We start from the raw sequence: 12,953 nt of genomic DNA on the forward strand, positions 1-12,953 counted from the left end.
TATTTCTTTTTGCTTTCTTTCCTACCAGAGCATATTTTTTCTGTTTTTTTTTAGGTGAAACTATCATATATTCATATATTTATTTTTCAGAAAAAAAAATCTATCCTAATATGGAATATGAATTCTAGATACCCAAAACGATCTTGAAAAAGAACAAAGCTAGCAGATATATATTTTCTGATTTCAAACCATATAAAGCTACAAAAATTGAAACAGTGTAATACTGTTCTAAAGGCAGATATATAAACCATTGGAGTTAAATACAAGCCTAGAGCTAAATTCTTCCCTATATTGTCAAGTTATTTTTAACAAGGTTTCCACGAACATTTGGTGGTGGAAATAATAATCTTTTAACTAAATATTGTTGAAAAATAATACTTACATGGAAAAGAATAAAATTGGACCCTTACCTAATCCCACATACAAGTATTAACTCAAAATAGATAAAAGATCTAAATATAAATCTTAAGACTATAAACTTTTAGAAGAAAATCTGGGTCATAAAACCTCACAACATTGAAATTGGCAGTGATTTCTTGGTTATGATTTCAATGGCACAGGCAACAGAAGAATATAAAAACTCCCTAAAAAATAAAAAAAAATATTGTATATCCAAAGACAATGTAAAAAGAGTTAAAAGTTACTAACAGAATTGGATAAAATATTTCCAAATGCTATATCTGAAGGTATATTAATATTCCAACTAGAAATCCTAAAAATTAACAACAATAAAGGCAAACAATACAATTTAGAGATAGGTAAAGACTAACATAAATAATGAATCTCCACAGATAACCAATCTTAGTTGTCTGTTGGATGGAAAATCTTGTTTCTCTGGTTCTGGTGAGTGTTACCTATTTCTTCTCTGTAGTTAATCTCTTTGAGTATTTTCTCTAGCGCTGGTTTTGAAGACATAAATTCCTTCAGTTTCTGTTTGTCATGGAAGCTTCTTATTTTTCCATCTAATTTGATAGAAAGTTTTGCTGGATAGGAAATTTTTGGCTGGAAGTTGTTTTCTTTCAGAGTTTGGAATATGTTACTCCAAGCCCTTCTGGCTCTCATGACTTGGTTTGGGAAGTCTGGAGTGATTCTAATTGGTTTGCCTCTGAATGTCACTTGGCCCTTTGTTTTTGTTGCCTTTAAGATTCTCTGCTTGGCTTCCACATTGGTCATTTTGACAATTATGTGGCGTGGGGATCCTCTTCTCTGATCCTCTCTAACGGGAGTTCTATAAGTTTCCTGGATCTGTGTATCAACCTCTTGCTCTATATTTGGAAAATTTTCTGCTATTACTTCCTTGAAGAGATTGTTGATCCCTTTGGTTTCACTTTCTTTTCCCTCCTCTATTCCAATTATTCTTAGGTTAGCTCTCTTAAGATGGGCCCATATTTCTTCAATGTCAGATTCCTGCTGTTGGATATTTTTTTCTAGATTAGAAACTATGCGTTCATTTTTGGATTGCTCATCTTCTAAGAGCGAGATTCTGTTCTCCATGTGGTCTAATCGGTTGTTTGTGCTTTGAATTGAGGCCTTTACTTCATTAATTGCATCCTTTATCTCTTTTTGGCTCTCTCTGAGTTCTTTTCGAAGCACCTCTATTATTTCTACAGTTATTTTCCTGATTTGATCTTCTAGAAATCTCTGATTTTCTGTTTTATCGGGTTCTGATGTTGTGGGGTTGTGCGCATTCATTACTCCAGTGTTATTGCTCTTTCCCATGGTTTCGGAAGTTTGTGCCTTCTCTGGGTTCTTCCCTTGGGTCACTATGGCTTCACTTAAGGTGCTCTGGATCTCGAGTCTGTATTATCTCAGACCCCACTACTTCTTTACTGGGTTGTATCACAGAGTCTCTGACCCAGGGAGTCGATAGAGGCTGCTTTAAACTATGGGGGGGTGCCAGGTTGCACGTTCTCCTATGGTGTGATATCTCTGCCACCACCACTCCCTCACTGGGTCAAGTCCCAGGAGGTACAGTACTGGGATTTCTCCTCTGTGGCCCGCAATTTGACTCACTGTTCTTGAGTACGCAGATGTAGCTGTACTGGACTCGGTGAATTCACTGCTGCTGCCGCCGCCGGTGGCAATATGGCGCCTCTGCCACGCCCTCGGCCGTGAGGCTGGCGTATTTTTTCTTCTCTGGTTTTGATTTCCACTCTGAATCCCTGCAGCGTGTGCTGAGCTTGGCCACTGGGAGCTTTAAATGCTCTCTGCGCTGAAAGATCCCGCCTGGCTGTTCCTCAGCGGCTCACCTCGGCTTGCTGTAGCCGTCCGTTGAGTTCGCCGCTGCCGCCGGCAGTATGGTGCTGCTGCCGCGTTCTCGGGCGCGTGTGTCTCCTCTGTGGCCCTGAGCTCTGTTCTCAGTCCGCTTTCTCTCTGGAGCCTGGTGGTTTTTTTGTTTTTCTGGTGCTGGTGTTTTCTGGCTATGAAAGGCGCTGGTTTTGTGGTAATGGAGATTGGTTGTTAGCGGGGCTCTTAAGCCCCGCTTTTCTCGGTCGCCATCTTCCCGGAAGTCCTCTTTTCTTTTTTTGTATATACACACACAGTTTTATTGGTGCAATGTAATTATACATCATGATGAAATTCAAAGTAATACAAACATACATGCACACATTACATGGTATATTTCCTTTCAGATACCACTTCTTCCATTCACTTTTTTAAAATCTTTTTTTTACTTTAATTTACATTTTTTTATTGGTGCACTGTATTCATACATCATAATGGTATAAAAAACTTTTGTAGACATACATGCACATATCGCCCAGTTAGCCCCCACCCATTCCCTCCCCATCCCTCCTTCCCATGCTTGGCTTAGTGTTTGACATCTAGTATTATAGCAATTTATCTAAAATTAACAATGATAATCTCACAAAACAGTTTCATTTGTCTGATACCAAGCTTTTGATGACTTAAAGATAACATTTCAATATTTATTTTTGCTTTCCTTCTTACCAGAGAATATTTTTTTCTTTTTTTTTTTTTTAGGTGAAACTATCACACATTTATTTATTTTTCAGAGAAAATCTATCCTACTATGGAATATGGCCTCTAGATACACAAAACAATCTCGAAAAAGAACAAAGCTAGAAGATGTATATTTTCTCAGTTCAAACCATATAAATCTACAATAATCGAAACAGTGTAGTACTGTTATATAAACCATTGGAGTTAAATAAAAGCCTAGACCTAAATTCTTCCATATATTGTCAAGTTATTTTTGACAAGGTTTCCATGAACATTTGGTGGAGGAAATAATAATCTTTTAACTGAATATTGTTGAAAAATAATAATTACATGAAAAAGAATAAAATTGGACCCTTACCTAACACCATATACAAATATTAACTCAAAATAGATAAAAGACCTAAATATAAATCTTAAGACTATAAACTTTTAGGAGAAAATCTGGGTCATAAAACCTCACAACATTGAAATTGGCAGTGATTTCTTGGATATGATTTCAATGGCACAGGCAATAGAAGGGTAAACAAACTCCCTAGAAAATAAAAAAATATTGTATATCCAAAGACAATGTAGACAGAGTTAAAAGTTACTGATAGAATGGGATAAAATATTTCCAAATGCTATATCTGAAGGTATATTAATATTCCAACTAGAAATCCTAAAAATTAGCAACAATAAAAGCAAACAATACAATTTAGAAATAGGTAAAATACTAACATAAATAATGAATCTTCAAAGATAGTCAATCTTAGTTGTCTGTTGAATGGAAAATCTTTTTTCTCTGGTTCTGGTGTGTGTTACCTATTTCTTCTTTGTAGTTAATCTCTTTGAGTATTTTCTGTAGTGCTGGTTTTGAAGACATAAATTCCTTCAGTTTCTATTTGTCATGGAAGCTTCTTATTTCTCCATCTAATTTGATAGAAAGTTTTGCTGGGTAGGAAATTTTTGGCTGGAAGTTGTTTTCTTTCAGAGTTTGGAATATGTTACTCCAAGCCCTTCTGGCTCTCATGACTTGGTTTGGGAAGTCTGGAGTGATTCTAATTGGTTTGCCTCTGAATGCCACTTGGCTCTTTGTTTTTGTTGCCTTTAAGATTCTCTGCTTGGCTTCCACCTTGGTCATTTTGACAGTTATGTGGCAATTGTGGCCTCTTCTCCAATCCTGTCTAAAGGGAGTTCTATAAGTTTCCTGGACCTGTGTATCAGCCTCTTGTTCTATGTTTGGGAAATTTTCTGCTATTACTTCCTTGAAGAGATTGTTGATCCCTTTGGTTTCACTTTCTTTTCCCTCCTCTATTCCAATTATTCTTAGGTTAGCTCTCTTAAAATGGACCCATATTTCTTCAATATCAGATTCCTGCTGTCGGATTTTTTTTCTAAATTAGAAACTATGCGTTCATATTTGGAGTGATCATCTTCTAGGAGCGAGATTCTATTCTCCATGTGGTCTAATCGGTTGTTTATACTTTGAATTGAGGCCTTTACTTCATTGATTACATCCTTTATCTCATTTTGGCTCTCTCTGAATTCTTTTCAAAACACCTCTATTATTTCTGCAGTTATTTTCCTGATTTGATCTTCTAGAAATCTCTGAATTTCTCTTTTATCAGGTTCTGATGTTGTGGAATTGTGGGCATTCACTGCTCCATTGTTATTTCTCTTTCCCATGATTTCAGAAGTTTGTGCCTTCTCGGGGTTCTTCCCTGGGTCACTATGACTTCACTTAAGGTGCTCTGGATCTTGAGTCTGTGGTATCTCAGTCCCCACTACTCCTTTACTGGGTTGTATCGCAAAGTCTCAGACCCAGGGAGTCAATCGAGGATGCTTTAGACCATGGGGGTTGCCAGGCTGGGTGTTCTCCTGCATGGAGTTGTGACTATAGTGTGACATCTCTGCTACCGCCACTCCCCCACTGGGTCAAGTCCCTGGGAGTCAGTACTGGGGTTTTTCCTCTAGGGGCCACAATTTGACTCACTGTTGTTGAGTGCGTAGATGGAGCCGTAGTGGACTTGGTGAATTCGCTGCTGCCGCCCTGGTGACAATATGGCGCACTGTCACACCCTCGGCCCTGAGGCTGCTGTATTTCTTCTCTGTTTTGGAGCTCCGCTCTGAGTCCCTGCAGGGTGTGCTGAGCCCAGCCCCTGGGAGCTTTAGATGCTCCCTACGCCGAAAAATCTACCGAATCCCGCCCGGCTGATCCGCAGCGGCTCACCTCGGCTCTCTGCCCACCGCTCCTCTCTGAAGCCTGGTGGGCTGTTGAGTGCGTTGGTCTATAGCTGTAGCTGTCCGGTGAACTCGCCGCTGCCGCCAGCAGTAAGGCGCTGCTGCCGCGTCCTCGGCCATGAGGCCAGCGTGTCTCCTCTGTGGCTCTGAGCTCCATTCTGAGTTCCCCTCCTCTCTGGAGCCTGGTGCTTTTTTATTTCTCTGCTGATGGTGTTTTCTGGCTATGAAAGGTGCTGGTTTTGTGGTAATAGGGATTGGTTGTTAGTGGGGCTCGTAAGCCCCGCTTTTCTCCGTCGCCATCTTCCCGGAAGTCCCCTACATTCCATTTTCTATAAGATTGCTTTAAAAATCTGACAGACCAACCATTTTAAAACAAGTTGGTTTTTATTGTAGGGACAAAGATTATTTGATATTGTAGAGATCACAATCACAGTGGTATTATTGTTTTTTGTTGTTGTTAGTATTATTATCATAAATTATTATTATTATTATTATTATTATTATTAATTATTGCAGTACTGAGGATCAAACCCGGGGCATTATACCTCTCAGATATACCCCCAGCCCTATTTTTTACTCTTGACTTATTTTATTTGTGCAATACTAGAGATTAAACTCAGGGACATTCTATCTCCAAGCTACATCCCCAGCCCTATATTTATTCTTTATTTTGAAACAGGGCCTCACTAAGTAGCTGAGGCTATCCACAAACCACGATCCTCCTGTCTCAGTCTCCCAAATCCTGGGATTACAAGCATGTGCCACCACACCTGGCTACAATGGCATTATTTGAAGACTTCCTGAGTCCCTAAATTGTTGATGGAGCTGGAACCTTAAAGGAGCTCTCATCCGCCAGCCGTGGTGGCACACGCTTGTAATCCCAGCGCTTGGGAGGTGGAGACAGGAGGATCGCACAGATTCAAAGAGAGCCGCGCTGGTTTAAGAGACCCTGTTTCCAAGTAAAAATATAAAATAGGTCTGGGAGTGTAGCCCAGAAGTAGAAGGGCTTCCAGAAACCATAGTAACACCCCGAAAAAATTAAAAATAAAAAGGAGCTCTCATCCTACTTTACCAGAAATGCTAGAATGCAGCTATGTTACCAGGAAGGCTAGCATCTCCTTCCCAAGGCTCTCCCCTGCCTTGCTTTCTAGCTCATGGGACTTCAGATCTGTAGCATATTTCTGGCTTCAATCCTTGTCACAAAGGAGGATGTTTCTCCTACTGAGGGTATCTGGAGAGTCTACTCATGTCAGGGGCCATTTATTACACTCTCCTATATGATGACCCCTGACCTGTATTTGAAGACTACTTGAGTCACAGTCACAGAAACATAAATTGTCAAGTTTATTTTTTGGATATGACTCTAATTTTGAGAAAAGTTCTTCTTTATATCAAATAAAATTGGCTTCTCTCTTACTAAAAAAAAAAGTCCTATATGGAGAAAGGAGGATTGGGGGGCAGCCTGGGGAAAGCCCACCCAGTGCTGTGTGTAGGGGTGTCATTATCACTAGGAACTACATTATGATGTGAGACTATAATACAGCAAGAAAAGTATAAATTAAAAAATTATAAAACAAAAAATTCCAGCCGGGCTTTGGTGGCGCACACTTGTAATCATAGCATTTGAGAGGCTGAGACCGGAGGATCACAGTTCGTGGACAGCCTCAGCTACTCAGTGAGACCCCCTGCAACTCAGTGAGACCCTGTTTCAAAATGAAGAATAAAAAATAGATCTGGAGGTGTAGCTCGGAGGTAGAATGCCCTTGGGTTCCATCCCCAGACCCGCAAAAGAAAAAAATCCTAACAGAGTAGCTCTAGCCCCAAGTAGTATTTGTGTGTGTGTGTGTGTGTGTGTGTGTGTGTGTGTGTGTGTGTGTGTTACTGGGAATGGAACCCAGGATCCTTCTACCTCTGAACTACACTCCTAGCCTTATTTTATTTTATTTTATTTTATTTTCAGTACTGAGGCTGGAACCCAGGGGCATTCTACCTCTGAGTTACATCCCTAGTCCTTTTTTTTTTTTTGGTACTGGGGATGGAACCCAGGGACAGTCTACCTCCAAGTTATACCCCAGCCCTATTTCTTATTCCTTATTTTGAAACAGGGTCTCACTGAGCTCCAAAAGGCCTCACTAAGTAGCTGAGGCTGTCCGCGAACCGCGATCCTCCTGTCTCAGCCTCCCAAATGCTAAGATTACAAGCGTGTGCCACTACGCCCGGCTCCTAGCACTTTTTTATTCTTTATTTTTTATATATTTATTTTTTTGGTGGTACTGGGGTTCCTGGAAGCCCTTCTACCTCTGGGCTACACTCCCAGACCTATTTTTATACTATTTTATTTGGAAACAGGGTCTCTTAAACCAGTGCGGCTGGCTTTGAACCTGCGGGATCCTCCTGTCTCTGCATCCCAAGTGCAGGGATTGCAAGCATGCGCCACCATGCCTGGCCTTATTCTTTATTTTTGATACAGGGTCTCACTAAGTTGTGGAGGGCCTAAGTAGCTGAAGCTGGCCACAAACTTTTGATTTTCCTATCTCAGCCTCCCAAATACTGGGATTATAAGCAGGCACCACCACACCTGGATTATTCTTTATATTTTGAAACAGGGTTTTGCTAAGTTACTGAGAGTCTGGATATGCTGCTGAGGCTGTCCTCGAACCTGCAATCCTGTTTTGACCTCCCAGTACTGTAATTACCAAGCCTGGTAATCCCACTTCCTACTTTTCCTCTGGCCAGTGTAAACCCTCTCCCACTCTTCCCCTCCCTCAACCCAGGTGCTCCTTAACATTATCCCAGTTCAGCTCCTCGACCTCAGCACAGACTCTGGAACCAGAAGGCCTGGGTTTGAATCTCTACGCCATCATTAATTAGCTGAATGAACTTGAACAAGGTAATTAATGTTGGTGCCTCAGTTTCCTCTTCTGTAAAATGGTATAATTAAAGTAATTACCTTGTAGGTTGCTTGGGATAAATGAGTTGACAGCTATGTAAGGAAAGACAGAATTTTGAATAGTCCTTGGGCCGGGCAAGGTGGCACAGCACTGTAATTCTAGTACTTGGGAGACTGAGACATAAGGATCACAGGTTTGAGGCTAGCTAGCCTCAACAACTTAGTGAGGCCCTCCATAACTTTAGCGAGATCCTGTCTCAAAGTAAAATATAAGCCAGGCGTGGTGGCGCACGCTTGTAATCCCCGCGCTTGGGAGGCTGAGACAGGAGGATCACATAGGTTCGAAGCCAGCCTCAGCTACTGAGTGAGGCTCTCAGCAACTTAGTGAGACCCTGTTTCCAAATAGAGTATTACATAGGTCTAGGAGTATAGCCCGGAGGTAGAAATGCCCCTGGGTTCCACCCTCAGTACTTTACACAAAAAAAAGTAAAAAATAAAATATGGCTGAGGGCATAGCTCAAAGGGAGGATGCCCCTGGGTTCATTCCCCGGTACAAAATAAAAGATGAACCATGAGCACTTGTCTTAGTACAAGTTTGTTCCATGCAATATTTGAGACATATTTATACTTTAAAGATATTTGTATAGCTGGGCATGGTGGTTCTCGACTGTAATCCCAGTGTTTGGGAGGCTGAGACAGGAGGATGGCAGCTTCGAGAACAGTCTCAGCAAATAGTCAGACATGAGACCCTGTTTCCAAATAAAAATAAAGTAAGGCTGGGGATGTAGCTCAGAGGTAGAAGGTCCCTGGGTTTAATCCCCAGTAAAACACACAGACACACAGACACCCCCCCCCCAATATTTGTGCCGGGTGTGTAATCCCAGTACTTAGGAGGCTAAGACAGGAGGGTCACAGGTTTGATGAGGCTCTTTGCAACTTAGTGAGACCTTGTTTCAAAAAAAACATACAAGCCAGTCGTGGCGGCACACACTTGTAATCCCAGTACTTGGGAGGCTGAGACAAGAGGATCACAGGTTCATGGCCAGCCTCAGCTATTTAGTAAGGCCCTCCACAACTTCGTGAGACCTTGTTTCAAACAAACAAACAAACAAACAAATAAACAAACAAAAAATGGAGTATCCCAGAGGTAGAAGGCCCCTGAGTTCCATCTTCAGTACCAAACTAAGTAAATAAAATATTTGTTATTCTTCTGAAATTGAAATCTGTGGCCACCTTGTTTTTGGTTTGTTTTTGCTGAATCTGGCAACTCAGCTCCACAGAGTGATGAGACATCCCTTCCCAGGGACCTACGTCCTGCGTAAGCCCACCTCTGAACCAGCAGCCACACTCCTGAGAGACTGGGGATCTACTCTGTATCCTTGCTAAGAAATACGTGGCTTGGCACAGGGCGGAGGGCACTGTTTGTTGAGTGAATGGATGCATACAAGTGACAGCACAGTCAGCCTGCCTCTTCTGGTGGAATCAATAAGCGATGCCATCAGTCCAGTGTCAGCTCCACGCACATCCACCTGCCTGTACCATCCCGGTGAAGTATGGTTTATTATTATTATGGTTCACACATCCACCCAGAAATGTAGCAAAACCCTCAGCAACCTAGTGAGACCCAGTTTAAAAAAAATACAGGGAGTGGAGCTCGGAGGCTGAATACTCCTGTGTTCTATCCCCAGACTTGCAAAATAAAATAAAATTAAAAAAAAATAAATAAATAATACGGCTGGAATGTAGCCTGGAGATAGAACCCCCTATATTCAATTCCCAGTACTCTCCCCTCCAAAAAAGAAGCCATTATAGAAACACGGTGTGGTTAGCTGGGCGTGGTGGCGCATGCTTATAATCCCAGTGTTTGGGAAGCTGAGACAGGAGGCTCGCGATTCACGGCCAGCGTCAGCTACTTAGTGAGGTTCTCAGCAACTTAGTGAGGCCCTGTTTCCAAATAAAGTATAAAAATAGGTCTGGGAGTATAGCCCGGAGGTAGAAAAGCCCCTGGGTTCCACCCCCAGTACCACAAAAGAAAGAAAGAAAGGAAGGAAGAAAGAAAGAAAGGAAGGAAGGAAGGAAGGAAGGAAGGAAGGAAGGAAGGAAGGAAGAGAAAGAGAAGGAAGAAAGAAAGAAAGAAAGAAAGAAAGAAAGAAAGAAAGAAAGGCAAGCAAGAAAGATGGTGTGGTTGCATACTCCTGTAATGCCAGTACTTGGAAGGCTGAGGCCTTAGATCACAGGTTCTAGGCCAGCCCAAGCAACCTAGGAAAACTTTTTGATCAGATACAGCATGTTAATATTTTAAAAAAGAGGCTGAGACAGGAGGATCACACAGGTTCGAAGCCAGCCTCAGCTACTTAGTGCGGCTCTCAGCAACTTAGTGAGACCCTGTTTCCAAATAAAATATTTAAAAAATAGGTCTAGGAGTGAGGCCCGGAGGTAGAAAGCCCCTGGGTTCCATCTTCAGAACCACAAAAAGATTTTTTTAAAAAGTTAAAGAGGGCTGGGGATGTAGCTCAATGGTAGAGTGCCCTGGGTTTGATTTTCAGTAGTGGCAAAAAAAGAGAGAAATAAATGAAAAAGAAAAAGAAAGATTCCATTATCTGATGAGATGAGCTAAGGATGGCTGTAGCTACAAAAGAAAAGAGGTATTGAAAGATGACGAGGAGGGCCGGGCGTGGTGGCGCGTGCTTGGAATCCCAGCATTCGGGAGGCTGAGCCTGGAGGATCGCAGGTTTATGGCCAGCCTCAGCTACTTAGTGAGGCCCTCTGCAACTCAGTGAGACCCGGTTTCAAAATAAAGAATAAAAAATAGGGCAGGGGGTGTGGCTCATAGGTCGAATGCCCCTGGGTTCCATCCCCAGACCCGCGAATAAAAAGAAAAAGAAAGAAAGAAAAAGAAAAAGAAAAGGAAAGACGATGGGAAGCAGGGCGTGGTGGCCCACGCTTGTGATCTCAGCACTTGGGAGGCTGAGACAGGAGGATTGCAGGTTTATGGCCAGCCTCACCTACATAGTAAGGCCCTCTGCAACTTAGTGAGACCCTGTTTCAGAATAAAAAATAGGGCTGGGGGTGTAGTTTGGAGATAGAATGTTCCTGGGTTCAATCCTCAATACCACAAAGAAAAAAACCCCCAGCAATTAAAACATATATATGTACATATTTTCATATTCATTCAACTCTCTCTCTGTATATCTATATCTATATCTATCTATCTATCTATCTATCTATCTATCTATCTATATATGGCGGTGCTGGGGATTGAACCCAAGGGCATTCTGCCTCTGAGCTACCCTCCAGCTCTTTTCATTTTTTAAATTTTGAAACAGGGTTTCACTAAGTTGTGGAAGACCTTACTAAGTTGCTGATTGTGTCCTCAAACTTGCAATCCTCCTGTCTCAGCCTCCTAAGCACTGGGATAACAGGCATACAACACCATGCCTGGCTTATTTATTTATTTATTTATTTTGGTACTGGGAAATTGAACTGCGGGAGTTCTACCTTCAAGCTCCATCCCCAGCCCATTTCTATTTTTTGTTTTGGAACAGGGTCTTACTAAGTTGGTGAGGGTCTGGCTACATTGCTGAGGTGGGCAGTGAACCTGCAGGCCTCCTATCTCAACCTCCAAAGAATCAGGATTACAGGGAGGTACCTTCACGCCCATCTTATTTTTTGCTTTTCTTTGTGGTACTGGGATGGAACTCAGAGGCATTCTACCTCTGACTACACTCCCAACCCTCCTTTATTTTTTTGTTTGGAAACAGAGTCTCACTAAGTTGCAGATGGCCTCACTAAGTTGTTGAGGCTGGCTGGGAACCTGTGATCCTCCTATCTCAGCCTTCTATTATTTTTAACCTTGAAACAGAGCCTTGCTAAATTCCTGGGGGTCTGGTTAAATTGCTGAGACTGTCTGTTAAACTGCTCAGATTGCAGTGCCAGGCGTGGTGACACACGCTTGTAATCCCTGCGCTTGGGAGGTGGAGACAGGAGGATCGCGCAGGTCCGAAGCCAGCCTTGCTGGCTTAAGAGACCCTGTTTCCAAATAAAAATATAAAAAATGGGTGTCTGGGAGTGTAGCCCAGAAGTAGAAGGGTTTCCAGGAACCCCAGTACCCCAACCCCCCCAAAAAAAATATATCGATGAAATTGCTGAGATTGCATGAGCCTCTTGTCTCATGCTCCCAAGTACTGGGATTACGGGTATGTACCACCATGTCTGGCACAGCAACGGCAACTTTTAATGTCCGTCTGATTCCAGACAAGATAGAGTAAGCACATTCCACACAGTTCCTCCCATTCATTTAAAAATGGTGGCACACGCTTGTAATCCCAGCATTCCGGAGGCTGAGTCAGGAGGATCGCTGTTCGCAGACAGCCTCAGGTACTTAGTGAGGCCCTTTGCAACTCAGTGAAAACCTGTTTCAAAATAAAGAATAAAAAATAGGGCTGGGGGTGTAGCTCAGAGGTAGAATGCCCCTGGGTTCCATCTCCAATCCCACAAAAAAAAGAAAGAAAGAACGAAGTAAAAACAGCCGAGTATAGTAGCACACACTTGTAATCCCAGTACTTGGGAGGCTGAGACAGGAGGATCGCAGGTTCGCTGCCAGTGTCAGCTACTTAGTGAAGCCTTCTGAAACTTAGTGAGATTGTTTCAAAATAAAGAATATAGCCGGGCGTGGTGGCACAGGCTTGTAATCCCAGCATTCGGGAGGCTGGGACAGGAGGAGCGCGGTTTGTAGATAAGCCTCAGCTACTACTTAGTGAGGCCCTTTGCAATTCAGTGAGACACTGTTTTAAAATAAAGAATGAAAAATAGGGCTGGGGATGTAGTTCAGAGGTCGAATGCCCCTGGGTTCCATCCCCAGACCCGAAAAAAAAAAAAA

This window comes from Muscardinus avellanarius (assembly GCF_963383645.1).
Source record: "Muscardinus avellanarius genome assembly, chromosome: X".
NCBI classification, from domain to species: Eukaryota; Metazoa; Chordata; class Mammalia; order Rodentia; family Gliridae; genus Muscardinus; species Muscardinus avellanarius.